Raw genomic sequence first — 16,966 nt, 5'->3', positions numbered from 1 at the left:
TGATTAGTTTTTGCATGGTATATATCTTTTCTCTCAACATTAGGGAATCCTATATTTTTAATGTGTCTCTTGTTAAAATATATATATAGAGAGAGATATATGAATATATACATATACACATACATATATATATATACAACTGATTGTGTTTTTTAAATGTCTGACAATCTTTAACTGAAAGTTTGTCCATCTACATGGAATGTAATAGTATTTTAGTATAAATAAGCATCTGGCCATGTATTTACTCTTTATCTCAACTGTTCTGTATTCATTTTCCTTTATTTTCTTCTTTCAAACTTACTGAAATTTGTTTTCTTTTTTTTTTCTTCTATAAGATCTTCTCATGATTGCCTCAGAAACTACAATATGTATCCTTGACTTTTAAAAATTTGGAATTGATTGGTAGTTTCTTTCTTTTTTTTTTGCTCCTCCCTGACTATGCAAGAAATATATATCTCTTTAACCCCACTTATTTCCTTTTCACCTTATGCTCTTTTACTGTTATGTGTTTTATTTTTCTATACGTATTAAACCCTAAAAGACACTGTAGCTATTGCTGTGCAGTCAACATTCATTCAGTTTAATCCACATATTTACTTTTCTATTGTTGTTGTTTTGTTTTTTTGGGTTTTCTTTGGCCGAACCACACGGCATGTAGAATCTTAGTTCCCCAACCAGGGATCAAACCCACGCCCCCTGCAGTGGAAACACGGAGTCTTAACCTCTGGACTGCCAGGGAAGTCCCCATTTTTGCCATTATATTCCTTCCTTCCTTCCTCCCTCCTTCCCTTAATTTTCCTTCTTTCTTTCCTCTCCTCTCCCCTCCCCTCCCCTCCCCTCCTCTCCTCTCCTCTCCTTTCCTCTCCTCTCCACTCCCCTCCTCTCCTCTCCTCCCCTCCCCTCCCCTTCCCTTTTCTTTCTTTCTTTCAGCTTTCCATCTGGGGTAATTTTCCTTCTGACTGAAAAACACATTTTAGAGTTCCTCATTGGAGTATGCTGGTGATAAACTCTTGTTTTTGTTATTCTAAAAATGTCTTTATTTTGCCTTCATTCTTGTTGAATACTTTTGCTGGTTGTTGACTTTTAAGTGTATATGTATTTTCTTTCACTGTGTGAAGTATATTTTTCCACTAGCTTCTGGTTTCCTTGTTGATGTGGAATAATCTGTTGATTGCTCTTTTTTTCTAACTGCATTTTAGATGTGTTTCTTTGTCTTTGGCATTTTGAACTTTCACTGTTACACGGATGGATGTGGATTTCAGTCTACTCTCTCTGCGAGGAATTCTTTGGGCTTCCTAATTCTATAATCAGTTCTGGGAATTTCTTAGCCATTGTATCTTTGATTATAGATTCATTTTTTCTCTCTTCTCAGCTGGAACTCCAATCAAACCTATGCTAGATCTTGTTTGTTGTAAGATTTTCTCTTCTGTATTTTCCATCTTTATCTGTGTCTGTGATTCATTGTGGATAGCTTTTTTTTCTTTTTCTTTTTATCTTTTCCTATCCTCTTTTTTGGGCAGCTTTGTGCAATAGAACTGTCTGCACCTATTGAAATGTTCTATATTTTCACTTTCCAATACAGTAGCTGCTAAACACATATGGCTGTGGAGCACTTGAAAGGTTGCTAGTACAACAGAAGAGTTGAATTTCTTCTTATATATAATTTTATAAAATTTTTATTTTGAAATAAGTTTAGTTTTACAGAAGAGTTGCAAAGACGGTACAAAGAATTTCTAAGTACCTTCAGCCGGCTTCCCCTAATGTTAACTACGACACACTGATCAAAACTAAGATGTTAAGTAGTGGTAAAATACTACTAATTAAGGTACAGTCTTTACTTGGATTTCACTAGTTTCTTCACTAATGTCCTTTATCTATTCCAGGATTCATCCAGGATACCATATTCCATTTAATCACTATGCCTCCAGTCGGTGATTTCTTACATGTCCTTGTCCTTCATGACCGTGGTACTTTTAAAGAGAACTGGTAAGATATTTTGTGGAAGGTTACTCAATATTTATTTTTATGATGTTTTTCATAATTGGATTATGCATATGAATTTGGGGGAAAATTATCACAGAGGTGGTACACCCTCCTCATCTCATCATATAAAGGAACATATGTCATTACTGATCACATAGCTAAGGAGGTGCCTGTCAGGTTTCTCCATTGCAAAGTTACTATATTTACCTTTCCATACTCTCTGTGTTAGAATACAGCCCAAATACAAAGGGAGGAGAATTAAGTCCTACCTCCTGGGGAGAGTACTATCAAAGAATTTGTGAACGTATGTTAAAACCACCATAGTAATTAATAAATTTGAGGAGGTGAGTGATATATTCAGAGTATGCAACTACCCTGTTTCTCCTTAGAGTTTCACCTACTAAATTTAGTATTCATCAGTGGTTTTTTCCTGCAACAGTTATTACTATGGTATTACTATGGTATACTATGGTATACTAATGGTGATTTTTAAATTTCCTTATTCCTTTCACATTTATTAACTGTAATTCTTCTGTAAGAAAGATTTTTCCTTCACATTTAATCATTCATTCATTCATTTATTCAATCACTTATCTATAACAATATGGACTCATGGATATTTATTTTATTTCTTTTTATACTATATTACTATTTAATTTGTTGTTTACATTGTTCTAGCTTTGGTCAGAAGGAGCTTTTTTCAAGTTAGCTTATATGTCCTTTTGACATATTCCATCTGTGTGTGTGTGTGTGAAAGAGAGAGAAAGAGAGGAAGAGAGAGAGAGAGAGAGAGGGCATTTTCTTACTTTCTGGAACCACAATATGTTCTAGACTAATGACAGATTGAAATTATTATGTAGTAATAGAGTTCAGGCATATAAAAATGCAGTTAGGTGGCCATTGAGGATCTGGTCTCAAACAGGTCTCTGCACTACTGAGAACTTGAACTTTCTTTGAATTATACCAGAACCAAAGACACCACCAGCCCAGCCATATTCAGAACACCTGCCAACTGCAACCTTATGGTCTCAAGTTTTCTCCTTGTACCTATATACCCATTTCTGAGCCCAACCAATCCCTACTTAATAAGCATCCTTACTTCTTGCCAGCTCCAACTATAGTTCATGTAATTAACTGTATCCTTACAGTTTGCCTTTATAAGCCTCCACCGCATTGTAGTCCAGCAGAACACAATTCAAGTGCTTCTTGAATATATGTCTCCTGGACTGCAGTCCTAACAAACCCCAAATAAACACCCTTTTATTTCAATCAGGTCTTTATTTCTGAAATTTTGGTTGATAAGGCTCATTTTGTTTTACCTTGTTTTGTTTTTCCTGCCCCAACCCTAGAACCAGACATTTTTTTTAAGGAACTCTAGTTCCTTTTAATAGAGAATGGTATTTAGGAACAAAATCTGGGCAGTAGGTATAATTTTATCTAATTGTAATGAATGCAATTTTAATTTGAAATAGCCATCTGTCATTAATGGCTACCATATTAGACAATATAGCACTAGATCATTAATTCTGCTCACAGTTTTTCGTAGCTAAAAACTATTATCATTCCTGAATCTTATTATTACCAGTAATTGCAACCCTCCATATATCAATGTTATACATCATATTCTGACCATCATCTCTTTTTGCCCAGGTCACACTCTCTAATATCATGACTCCAACTATCCTTTATCCCCTTGAATTTACTAATCCTAACACTTTTCACTGTATCCTTAAATTTCATGATCAGTTATCAAAATCACTCCCTTGAGTCACTTGTTCCTCTCTCCATCATACTCTGAACACTGTATCCAGCTCTCTGCCTTCTTAGCTCTCCTTCTGTGAATTTGAATGTAGAAAAGTAAAAGATAACACTGCAATGACCAATCTCATTTTGAACACATGGTCACAAACCACAGTGCTGCCAGGGAAACATTCCATATATTGCTAATTCAATTACTCTGCATTCTTTAAAATGACTATGTAGAACCTTCTTTTCTATCCTCCAATAATACCTCTCCCATTTTCACTCTCAGATAAGGACTTTGTTTCCAATTTCACTAAGAAATTTAAGCAATAAGAAAAGTTCTTCCAGATGCATTCATCACAACATCCACCTACAAGCATCCTCCCTTATTTACTCTGCCTTCTCACCTGAGATCATATGTAGCACCAGACTCCTATAAAAACCAATCCTTCCATTTTTGCACCATATCCCATGATCTTTCACCTTTCTTAACTTCTCTCCTATTTGAATGAGAAAGAAGTGAGATAAAGGTGACTACTTAGTAAGATAGAGACAGAAGCTGCTGATCCTTAAGAAAAGATTACCCAAGTCTAGAAAGAAAATATGTTTCTCAAGGGTCATAACTCCTACATAAAGTTTACCAGCATCATTCCTCAGAGAACTTTGAAAAGGATATGTAACTTCAGAGAGAAATTTCTTAGTAGTGGCTGTACTAAGTCTCCAAATTCCACAAGAATGTCCATATCCAAGATTGGCATGGACATTTTTACATTTTCTCCTTAGAGAAATAGAAAGCATGCATCTCAGAAACAACATGAGGAACTGAAAACTAATGATTTTTCCCCCATTTTCTGGTCAACTTATGTCGTCTTGCTTCTTACATAATTCTAGGGAGAAGGAAGGACAACTACAAATCAAAGTTTTAAATTCTCACCGTTCTAACAGGTGGAATTTCGCAGTAAGATTTAACTTGATTTAGAATTAAACCAATGCAACATTTCTTGAACTCAGATATGGTGACTGAAAATTTATACCTGGCACATATATGGGACAATTTTTAGGATCATTAAAAATTTGCATGCACCACATGACAACATCACAGACAATAAAAACCCTAGAATGGGAGCTAACTGATTTAAAATAATAGCCATTACCTGAGAGAGAGCTACTGTGTAAAGGTGAATTGAGCTCCCAAAAGTCACTGGTGATTTGGTGAATAAAAGTTGACTTTCATGAGTCTGAGTTTGCAAAATTACATCAAAGTGCTTAAAAATCCTTGAGAAAATACAAGATGACAGGGGAAACTTTTTTTTTTTTTCAGAAAGGCAAAGAGTGTGAATGCTTCCTTTTTAGAGTTTTTTTCACAATGTTGATTTCTGTATAATTCCCTATAACAAAGACGTAGAGTGATTTTTTGCCCTCCTGTTTCAGACTATGGATCTAAACAATTTGAATTTTTGCCTAGCCAAAATAAAGATGCACACCATACTTAGTCTCGACTAAGTCTAGCAGAAAAAAATGTCCCTGTTTCCCTAATTCTGGACTTAACACTAAGTTTTGGATAGGTGGTAGGGTAAGTTGTTTTGCCTGTTTTAAAAAGTGACAAATTTCCCCAAATCAGGATGTGTTTTAGGAATGAAATGGCTGCCACTGGAGAAGAGTAAGTTAAATATTAAGTGGGGCACACAATGGCATTGCTGCAGCAATGGTGACTCTCCAGGGCTAGGAAATGGTGACAACTGATAGAGTGTCTAATTTTCCCAGACACTGTGGCCACTCATACTCACAGAGCTAACAATACTTCATTGACTAGCTGAACAGCTGAATATATTGGAATAGGCTCCTGGAATTAGTAAAATCTACATCAGTTATACTTCAGGTCAAATATTCAATTCAATGGTGTTGTCCTGGAGAACTTCATACTCAGGAAGTATGTACCTCTGGTACATCAGACCAATAGTTGGGCAGGGCAAGATAAGTGGCATGCTCTGCTCCCAGCTCAGTCAGACTGTACTCCATTATGCTCCCAAATTTTCCCAACTACTAAAACTGCTGGGGGAAAAAAAAGAAAGAAGGAGAGAGAAGAATATGAGAAAAAGAAGTTGATTGATTGCCTCCACAATGAGGCTAATCAGACGCAGATCAATTTCAGTGTAACCAGCCCAAGCCTTGCCACCTGAAGACTTATAACAGCAGAAAGTCTTAACTATTTGTCAAGCTTTTGAGAGGTCAGGTGAGAGCACCTTTCCATATACCTCTCAAAACTTTGCTACTCAAGGTGTTGCCCATTGATCAGCAGCATTAGCATCACTGGGATATTGCTAGAAATGCAGAATCTCTAGAGTACTCAGATGTATTAAATCAGAATCTGGATGTTAACAAGGTCCTTAGTGATTTCATATACACATTAAAGTTTGAGAAACAATGCTTTAAAATTTGCCTTTCAGAGCAAAAGAACCTGCATATTATCCTAAATCTTAAAGTCCCTTGATCATCTACATATTTGGTTACCTGGCGCTCAAGTGACTTGGAGAAAGAGAATAGACTGCATAGTAACACCGCCCAAATGCAAAGAAATGTCAACATTTGCCAGGGTAGCACAGGGTAGTTTATGCATGGTATTAGACAAACACAGAAATCTCAATGGCTTAATACAGTAGAAGGTTTGTTTGGGGATTTTTGTTTTTTATCACATGTGTTGCAACTCAATATAGGTATGGTAATCTTCTACTTTATAGGGTTGCCATCTGGAACAAATGGTTGCCAAGGTCACTGTGGCAGGAAAAGATGAAAGTGTCTCACTAGCTCTTTATTACCTTAGCCTAGGAATGACAAATATCAGTCCTGTTTATGATCCACTGGGCAGAACTTGTTAAATAGTGAAGTTCATGAATATTTAGTGACTGCTGCTTCAAACTCCCTATGTACTCTCATAATTATCATTTAAAAAATTTGGTTCACATTTTCATGTTCCTTCTATAGCAGTTCAGATTCATTAAAGGCCATCTGTTTTGGCTATTCTGCTTATTTTCCCTCTGACTACTGGGTCTTGTTAGAATATGTTATTTTTATTTATCTGCATATTAGGGCTCCAGTCCAGCTTCTGGGATACCGTAAGTAAGTGGTCTCCAGTGAATTATGAAAGTGCAAATGTCTCTACCCTTGGAGCTGACAGGTCTAAGCCATCAGGATATCAGTCTCCAGTTGTCACCAAGCAGAAAGCTTTCAGTTCCACCCAGACCCCCAAACTCAGAGGAAAACTGAACCCAGCCCACCTTTGCGGTTTATTCCTAGTTCTTCATGTACCATAAGGACACAAACACATTAAATTCAACCTCCCATCACCACCCCAGATAATTTGAGATCTCTGTAGACCAAGCTATCTGTAGACTCTTCTATGTACCAATGCTCACTCCCAGGATTCTTGGATGCTATCTTCTTTCACGAGAACATAAACTCCCAATCCAGCTCTTACTTTCAGCATCAAGACAGAATGGTCTCACTAGCATCACCTGCCCCTTAAGCCTTGCTGCCAGCCGCTCAGCACCATAAAGATACATAAGAATACAGGGGAACTCAGGGACACCTAAACTATAATTTACCCAGAATTTCTACTCTCCCCATTTTACGGGAAACAAACAAACTCAGCTTAAGATTTTTTATATTCTTTGCACTAGGTCAATTAGGCAGTAAAATGCAGAGATTAGAACCGAGGTTAACTGGCTCCAGCTTCCAAGCTACTTGTATCTAATAGGTTCTATTTACTCACATCAGCTTCATTATCAAGGGCAGGAGGGTAGAAGAGGGTTTATGTTGGGATCACAAAAGCAAGAGGAGCACATCTGTAGATATGATTGCCACAGAGTCAGAGATGGGGAAGGGGGGTTTGTAAAAGGTGAAGGGAGGCCCTACTGTTATCAACCCTTTTGAGTGAGGCCTCAGCAAAGATCCTTCTGCCTGGTGTCCTTTGAGCCAACAGAACAAGACCAAGTTTGGTTCAGAAGTAAAGGAAACTTTATTCTTTGATCAAAGAATGGAAAGGTACAAGTTTGCACTCAAGAGTACAAGCTCTCTCTGAAAGGCCATGAGCAGAGCTGCCTTACAGGGTCTTGTCGGCAGGGAGGGGGTGGAGTCCATACCCCTTAGGCACAGCTGTGGTGGGGCTGCTTTATAAGGTGCTAGTCAGCAGGGACGGGGAGGAGTTTTCCCAGGTCTGGCATAGCCGTGCTGCTCACAGCTTTTGCTCTAGATCACAGTGCCCGGCACAGCGTCTACACACAGCCTGCCGCCACCATCTTGAATTGAAGAGTCGGGTGCATCTGTTTTGCACTAGGAGCTCTGGTCTGAAGTGTGGGGTGCTAGGCCTCTGTACCCAAGTGAAGCTAGACCAAGCACAAAGGGAAAGAAAACAAAAAAGGTCAGACTTTATTTTATTACCCAGATTCTAATTGTATTTCCTGGGAATTGTTAATGGGCTTTGCTGGTAACAAATCCCTCCTCTGTCATTTGTCCTGCTCCTAATTCTCGAGGGGCACTGAGGGGCACAGGTCTGTCTTTTGTAACTATTTCTTGCTGATCTGAGGCGTCGTCATAACCCAGGTTAAGAAGCGGTATTTCCCAGCTGCCTGTAGATGTGTTTGATTGTCCACAGACCTTAGCCCTGTTTGCCCTGAGCAACAACCATTTGTCTAACCTTTTGGAGACAAAGGGTACCAGACAATTTAAGATGCATGGCGTAAATATTAGAAGAGAATAATGGTCACATGCCAATTTTTTCCTGAAAGTGAAGGCATCTAGGTCTTCTGTAAGCAAAAGTGTGCCCTGATGTTGAGGCTCACTGCTGTGGCCTGAATCTCCCTGGTCACACTTTTGTTGTTTTCCAGAAGAGAAGCTTCAGGTCAGAGACGGGTTCACAGGAGTAGTCAAGGGGGTCCGTTGCCCCAGGTTATCTCTCCGGAGGTTGGGGCTCAGGGTCCTCTTCATTCGAGTGTGATATGCCTACAGAGTGATCCCTGCAACTTCAGTGCACAGTGGGTGGTTAGGATTACCAAGTGGGGCCCATTCCACTTAGGAGTGAGCTGATCTTGTGGGCTTGCTGGTTTTCCAAGTTTTTAGGTTCACCCAGTCTCCTGGCTGGAAGGGGTGGAGGGCCAGGTCAGTGGATGCAGGCAGCACCTGGTTACAATATTCAGTGAGAGCGTTCAAGGTTGCTCCTATCTCGAGGGCATACTTGAGTTGTTCCATTTCAAGGGGGTTAAGGTGTCCCTTCTCTTGGGCATAAGGGATGGGTCTACTATACCTGAGTTCAAGTGCACTTAACCTTAACTTACCCCTTGTGGCTAAATTTATGTGGAGGAAGGCAATGGAAGCAACTTAACCAATTTTCTTGAGTTTCCTGACATAGCTTGGCTAAGGCCTGTTTCAAGGTCTGATAGGATCTCTCTACTTGCCCTGACAATTGGGGTCTCCAGGCTGAGTGCAAGTTTCATTTTATGCCCAGGGCACTTGTTATCCCATTTGTCACCTGAGACACAAATGCTGGACCATTATCACTTTGTAAGGAGCCTGGGAGCCCAAACCTTGGGATTATTTATTTTAGTAACACCTTAGCCACTTCAGCTGCTGTTTCAGTTCTAGCAGGGAATGCTTCTATCCAGAAAATGTGTCTACTAACATCAAGAGATACCTGAAATTACCCAGTAATCTCGGCAGGACAGGAAAATCAATTTTGGCCAGGATATGTCCTTCTGGTCTGAATGGGTCTTATCTGGTGGCCTCTGAGGGGTCTGGTGTTGGAGTTGTTCATTGTGTGTATGGGGCATATCTCAACTACCTGACTGATTATATTTTTCATACCAGGAATTACCATGACCTCAACCCAATGATATAGGGCTTCCCTCCTGTAGTGAGTTTCTTGATGAGCCTCACTGGTGGCTTGACAAGCTGCGGTTGGGGAAAGCAGTTATTGCCCATATTCATTAACTAGCCACACATGGCCTCCTAGGTCTCTACTGAAGCCCCATTTTCAGGCTTTGTCTATTTCTTCCTTTGTGTAGGTTGGGGAATAATTGGATGGATCTGGCCTTCAAGGTATGAGGGGTAGTTGCCAAGCTACTGGTTCTAGGGCTGTTGTTTTGGCAGTTGCATCCACCTTGTTGTTTCCCTTTATTACCTCTGCATCCCCCTTTTGGTGACCCCTACAATGAATCACTGCCACCTTTTTTGGAAGCTGTACTGTTTCTAACGGCTTCAGTATACTTAAGCCATGTTTCACCTGTTTATTCTCTGCAGTAAACACGCCTCTTTCCTTCCAAATAGCCCTAAGTGCCTGTAGAATGGCATATGCATACCAGGAATCTGTGTAAGCATTTAATATCTTCCCTGTCCCAAGTTCTAAGGCTCAGGTGAGGGTTATCAGCTCTGCCTTTTGGGCAGAAGTCCCAGGGGTAGGCTTTGTGCCTCTGGGACTTAGGTCTGGGAGGTCACTATGTATCCCACCAGCTTTTTTCCCTCTCTGATAAAACTGCTCCCATATGTGAACTGTTCCTCTTCTGCCTTTGGGAGAGGCTTTCTAGGTCGAATCAACTGGACTCGATGGAGTCTATGATTTCTATACATCATGCTCCAGGGGGCCCCATTTCTGTGGGCAGCAGGATTTAGTGTGTGACAGGTTTTTATGGTAACCACTGGGTTGTCTAAAAGCACAATCTGAATTTTAATTGACCTCCTGGGGGATAGTCATTCTGTTCCCTTAGAACTTAATAAAGCCTGAACCACACAGTGATTGGCTGACCAAATGTTAACTTTTCAGCCTCCTTTAGCAAGGTTGTAGTAACTGCAAGGAGACCATCCTTTAGTGGTTTGATCTAAGTGTTAGAGAAGTAAGTAACTACCTGAGTAAGGGGTCCCAGTTTTTGAGTTAATACCCCAAGGGTGGTTCCCCTTCTCTCATGAATGTAAAGGTCAAAGAGTTCAGCTAAATCTGGGAGGGCAGGGCAAAGGCCTGAAGTAACTGCTTTTACAATTCTTGAAAGGCCCCTTTGCATTCTGATTTCCATTCAAAAGGCTAATCATCCTTTCCTTTCAACTTTTCATGTAGTAGCCTAGCTATTACATCAGGGTTAGGGATCTAGATGCAGCAAAACCCAGCCATCCCCAGGAACCCCCTAAGCTGTCTTCTGTTTTTAGGAGGGGCAAGGCTGAAAAAGTCTTTTTTTACTTTCCTGGGGTAAGCTTCTCTGGCCTGTGAGAATGAAGACTAGGTAAGTCTAGTCAGAGGCCTTCTAAGTTAGGGCTGGTGATCAGAATGTTGTCTGTGTACTGGAGGAGGGTTCCCTCCTCCAGATGTGAATCTTTTAGATCTTTAGCTAAAGTTTCCCCAAAGATGGTGGTGGAATTTTTGTACCCTTGGGGCAGGACTGTCCACCAGTATTGTTGCTTTTGTTGCGTGTTTGGGTCCTACCACCTAAGAGCAAAACTTTCCTGTGACTCTGGGGCTAATGGAATACAGAGGAAGGCATCTTTTAAATCTAATACAGAATACCAGGTCCTGTGGACAGTAGTGTGGCCAGCAGGGTGTAAGGATTAGGGAATACTGGATGTATATCTCAGGTGGCTTCCTCAACTGCCCTGAGGTCCTGTACCATCCAGTATTCCCCACTGGGTTTCTTTACAGGGAGAATGGGGGTATTACAGGCTGATTGGCATGGTCTAACAAGGCCCTAGTCAATTAGGCACTGTATAACAGGAGCAATGCCAAACAAGGCTGCCCAATAAGGCCTCCTGATGGAGATGGTACTGTTTTCTATTGGACCATGAATATCGGGGTTTTAGATGGATTATCAAGGGACTGGCTCCTACAGCTCTTGCTACCTGTCCCTGGGCTCAGACCTCGGGATTTACTCCAGGGAGATTGACTTGCTCTATCTGAGGAGGTTTGTCCCCAGCCATTAACATTATTGTATTGTGCCCTTTGTCTAAGGGGACACCATTCTCCAGTTTTTCTCCCTTTAGGTGGATAGTAGCCTCCAATTTATATCTCTTTCTAGCAGGTTATAGAGTTTGGGGACATACAGGAAGGAACGGGTGAGTGTACATTCATCCAATTTACATTCTAATGGTTCTGTGAATGCCCATTCTTGGATTTTCCCTGATACCCCCATAATTTTACAATCCTTGTGATCTGGTGTTCAGAATTCAGTAAGGGGCACCAGTGTCAGCTAAGAATTTGACAGTCTTTCCCCCTATGTCCAGTGTCAGCTGGAGCTCCTTGTGGGTCAATTGGAGTGCCAGTTTAGGACACTTTTGGCCCTATTGTTCTTCATCTACTTGGACCATATTCCTTTGAGGGTAATGGTCAGGATCTGCCATTTCCATCCCCCTTCAGGGGTGACAGTGGCATTCTCTCTTCCTGTGTCCCACTTTTTTACACATGGCACACAGATTGGGTTCTAATTTCCCTGGCTTGCTATCTCTCAGTGGGGGATGGACGTCCCTCACCAGAGTTGAGAATCTCCATGAGCAGTTGGTCCAGCTTCTCGTACCAATCAGTTGACGTTGGAGGGCAACAGCCAGTAGGTGGGCTTGCCTCCAGGCCCTTTCATCCTCTGACTTTCCCTCCTCTATATCTGAGTTATTAAAAACCCAGTAGGCGGGGCTTCCCTGGTGGCGCAGTGGTTGAGAGTCTGCCTGCTAATGCAGGGGACACGGGTTCGCGCCCTGGCCTGGGAGGATCCCGCATGCCGCGGAGCGGCTGGGCCCGTGAGCCACAACTGCTGAGCCTGCGCGTCTGGAGCCTGTGCTCCGCAACAAGAGAGGCCGCGATAGTGAGAGGCCCGCGCACCGCGATGAAGAGTGGCCCCCGCTTGCCGCAACTACAGGAAGCCCTAGCACAGAAACGAAGACCCAACATAGTAATCAATCGATCAATAAATAAAGCTTTAAAAAAAAAAAAAAAAAAAAAAAAAAAAACCCAGTAGGCAACCTCTACCAGGTGAGAGCTCGGGGTATCTGGACCTATTTCCAGTTTCTGAAGTTTACACCTAATGTGGGGGCACTTTGGGAAATAAAATACTCATCAGGATTGTACTCCTTTCCAGTGACTCAGGGTCATTGGAAGTATAGATTCAGAGACATTCCCTGAGGCACTCGAAGAATGCCGAAGGGTTTTCCATTGGCTCCTGATTGATTTCTTATTCCAATTGACAGGTTTTTTCCTGCTGCCTGGATTCCCTTTAGGATCATATTTTTATAACGGGTCAGCCTCTGCTTTCCATCCCCTTCTCCATTGTCTCTGTGGTCCCAGTTGGGCTTGTTATCTGGGACTGCTTGATTCCCCAGTCTACAAATAGCATGACCTGCATTGTCTTTGTTCTCTTTATCTGTCTGGTTTGGGAAATTTGGAACCAGCACCAAACTGTTAATGGATTCCTTGAAAGACCAAAATAGGAGGCATCCAAATGGTGTGGACTCTGATATAACTGGGGTCCCCCTTGAATTTGTACAGTCCGTGCCTAAGATAATTAGTCTCTCCTCTGTCAAAATTTCCCACAGGAGTTTCGACGGGGCTACCTCCAGGCCAGAGCAGCTTGGCCACGTTCGTTCCTGACCGACTTGGGCCATTAGGGGTGGCACAGCTGTTTGAGGCCAGGGTCTTCTCTTTCCTCCTTTTGGCTGAAGGGGAGGAGTTTTTAGACTTTCCACTGGGTGACAACTAAAACCATGAGAGATTCCCATAGGGTACTCACCAGATCACTGGGGCAGCTGGTATTCTGTGCTGATATGAGGAGGAGAGCCCATGGAACCTCCACTGATAAAGAATCACTCAAGGTCACCCTCACAAGCAGAGGAGGGAGGAGAGGTCGGATGGTGGGTGTTTCCTGTTCTTACCAGCAGCTCACAGGGCTTCATGATCATCTGATCATTGTACTCCTGGTCTTGCAAGCAGTTCACAGGGCTCCTCAGCCCACTTCAGAGAAACTAGCCCCAACCTGAAGAGGTCAGGTCAGTGATCATGTACTTACCTTGGGACCATTCTGCACTCGGGCATCCCCTGTGCATTTCCTGAGCTCAGATGGAGTACTGTCATTCCATTTTGTCAGACGGTCCTCATTACCTGGGCCTTTTCCTGGTCTTGCCTCGGCTCACAAGGCTGGCCACTTTCCTTTATCAAACCAAAAGTGACTATGGAGAATACTACTGTTGATCCCTGGAGGTCAGCAAGGAGGGTTAAAAGTCCTGGTTCAGCCACTACTGCCTGGTACAGGGGTCAAGAGGACAGCACTGCTGGTGACACAGTAGGCAAGACTGCTATGGCTCCCCCTTGTCCATAGGTCCCCACTGTCCCCCAACACCTGGTACCACGGGAAGGTTAGCCAGAGGCAGCAGGCAGACATGCTATATGAGTTTTAGTTTCAGGTCCCCAATAATGCCATAGTATGATCCCCTCAAGACAATGCAGTCCAGATTACTCTGGGGGCTATACTCTGTGTGCACCACACAACAGTATTCAGTTGCTGGGCAGAGTTGCTCTGAACTCAGTTGAAGGCTGCTGTCATTCTACCCCATCAGAGTGAACTCAAAGATCAGAGTCAGTCATCCTCACTGAAACCTCCCAAAGCCTCCACCTTCCTCCCACTGGAATGGGGTGGTCCTGGAGCCTAGTGGATAGATGCATGGTCCATCTCATCTGGGTCACTGAAATTTGTTACCTACCCTTTCAAGTTGGGCCTCAGCAAGGGTCCCCCTGCTCAATGTCATTCAAGCCTATAGAACAAGACCACATTTGGTTCAGAAGCAATGGAGAGGTGCAAGCTCAGACTCTAGAGTACACGCTTTCCCCAACAGGCCATTGGTAGGGCTGCTTTATAGGGTTCTTGTTAGCAGGGAAGGGGGTGGAGTTCTTGCAGTTCAGGCACAACTGTGCTACTCAGGGCTCCAGATGGAAGTGCAGGACACAGTGTCTCTGCACACAGCCCACTGCCACCATCTTGAACTGAGGTGTTGTGTGCAGCATCTCTGCACATGGAAGTGTCGGGTGCAGCCATTTTGTACTAGGAACTCTGGTCTGAAGTGACAGGTATAAGGCCTCTACACACAGCACCCTATGAGCAAATGAAACTAGACTAAGCACAAAGGATTTTTTTTTTTAAGTTAGACTTTATTTTATTACCCAGATTTCATCTTTATTTTCTGGGAATCGTCAGTGGGCTTTGCCAGTGACACTACCACACAGTTACCCTGAGACATGCTCTGGTTTCACTTTTGACTTGACCTGTTTCCTGCCCCCAACCTTAGGTTGAGGAGTTAGATGGATGAGGGTCTGATTTGCCCCTACTGCATTTCTGGACGGACTAATTGAAAAGGTCAAGTGTCTCTGCAGGAGGGTAGACCAGGAGCCCAGAAGCTTTGATCCAACATGAAAACTGCCTGGGTTTCTCATGCATAAAGGCCTCTGTCTCTACCTAAGCCATGGTTATCCTAACGGGAAGAGAAGGATTTCAGCCAAGTATTCAGAAGAATGTAAGGGAAATTTTGGTATGGTCAATACTCCAATCCAGAAAGACTGTCCAGGCTAATAACCTTTACAGATAGACAAGCAAATCCAATCATACTCTGTGTATAGCACACAGTTAGCAAAGACACACTGAAAGTCTCAGACTATTGACGCCCCAAAGAGTTAACCATTATGGTTACAATGTTGGCCTAGATACTCAGAATGTTCCAGAACACGGACTGGTTCAACAAATCTTAATATACACACATAGTACAGTGTAGAGTCACTGATCACCTCAGATCTGACCAGCTAAGATCAGTGACTCAAAACAGACAGATAAAATAATTATACCACCATCTTGAACCTGCTGACCCCTATTCCCTTCCCCAGCAGCACCCAGGAAACCATCTGCCTATACTGCGTTGGCTGCCTTGGAGAGTAAGTAGAGCCCAGAGAAGGCTGGGATTGCTCAGACTCTGCTTCCGGGCCAAACCTTCCCTAAATTTCAGTTTGATGTGGTTTTTCCAGGAATGCATTTTCTAAACAAACACAAATGTATTTTGTGAAAACTACTCTAAATCTTGACAAGGGCATGTGATAAGGAAGTTTTAGCTATTTTTGAGATTCTATACACTATTTACAGTTGTATAGACCTCTGAGCCTGCCACAGAGACAGACATTGAACTAAATCTTCTTAGATAGTCTCTAATCTGTTTTACTTATATCAAATATATGATGCTCTCTCAAGAATGTCATCATTATACTAATTGTTATATCTGAAAAATTTTAAATCTAGAAAATAAAGAAAATGAGCTAATATTTCAGTAGTAACTAATAAACATGCTCAATTTGCATATATTATACTCTGAAAAGACCATTCAAGCTACAACCTGAAGAATGAGAGAGCAAGTAAGAATAGGAAAGAAGTCTTGGAAGTAGCTTAAACAAACAAAAATGACTTTTTAAGGGATAAATGCCTTTGTAGAAAGCAGTGAGGCCAACAGTTGAGCATTTCATTCATTAATTTGTTCACTCATAATCAACCTATATTGAATGACTACTTCTAAATTTCTTTTTGCTCTTCCCATGGTAAGTAAGCCCTGAGAAGGTAATAATGAATACCATAGTAAGAGGACTTATTTTCAGAAGAAATAGGAAAAGGGGTGAGTCAGGAAAGATACAGCAGTACTATAGAGCTAAGTGAATACTAGATTGAAGGGTATAACTGCTGTTTTGAGCTCTTAATTGGTGTTTAATAGATAATTTTCATTTGATCATCTAGGTGACAGTGGAGAATTATGAAGGACATTGATAATAAAGGATATAGGGAGAATAAAACAAAAAAGTAAAAAGTGAGTTCATTTCATCAGTGTTTAATTGCAGAGGATATTATAAAAATGAAAGAACAAAATCCTAAACATTGAGGAATATAATGAACTCTTAATAGCGATTTCAGATAAAAATATATTACTAAAGTTACATCTCTGTAGAACTGTTATAAACAGGCAACTAAATAAATCATCTCATGTTTAACAAATAAGTATCTTTCAAAATACAGATTTTATTTTTAACTTGGCAAAGCAGTTTTGCAGCTGTCAATGAATAACTCGGGAAAGTCTTACTAACAAAAGAGCCATTACAAAGATAAGAGATATTCCAGAAGAATAATGAAAGGCTTACTTAGGGAAAAAATAATAATTTTCACTACATTTAAATACACATTTAGATTTCTCAGCTGTACTTTTT

General features: G+C 41.5%; 1 long non-coding RNA gene across 1 annotated transcript; it reads left to right on the top strand.

Annotated features, from left to right (window-relative positions):
* Positions 1–879: 879 nt before the first annotated feature.
* LOC309613558 lies at positions 880–16,572 on the top strand. The gene is made up of 2 exons (XR_014235785.1): positions 880–12,376; positions 12,705–16,572. It is a non-coding gene; the product is annotated as an uncharacterized lncRNA (long non-coding RNA).
* The last annotated feature ends 394 nt before the right edge of the window (positions 16,573–16,966 follow it).

The sequence above is a fragment of the Balaenoptera borealis genome, assembly GCF_965194805.1.
Source record: "Balaenoptera borealis genome assembly, chromosome: 1".
Classification (NCBI taxonomy): domain Eukaryota; kingdom Metazoa; phylum Chordata; class Mammalia; order Artiodactyla; family Balaenopteridae; genus Balaenoptera; species Balaenoptera borealis.
The sequence above is the reverse complement of the archived record's forward strand: the minus strand, read 5'-3'. Positions and strand labels throughout refer to the sequence as shown.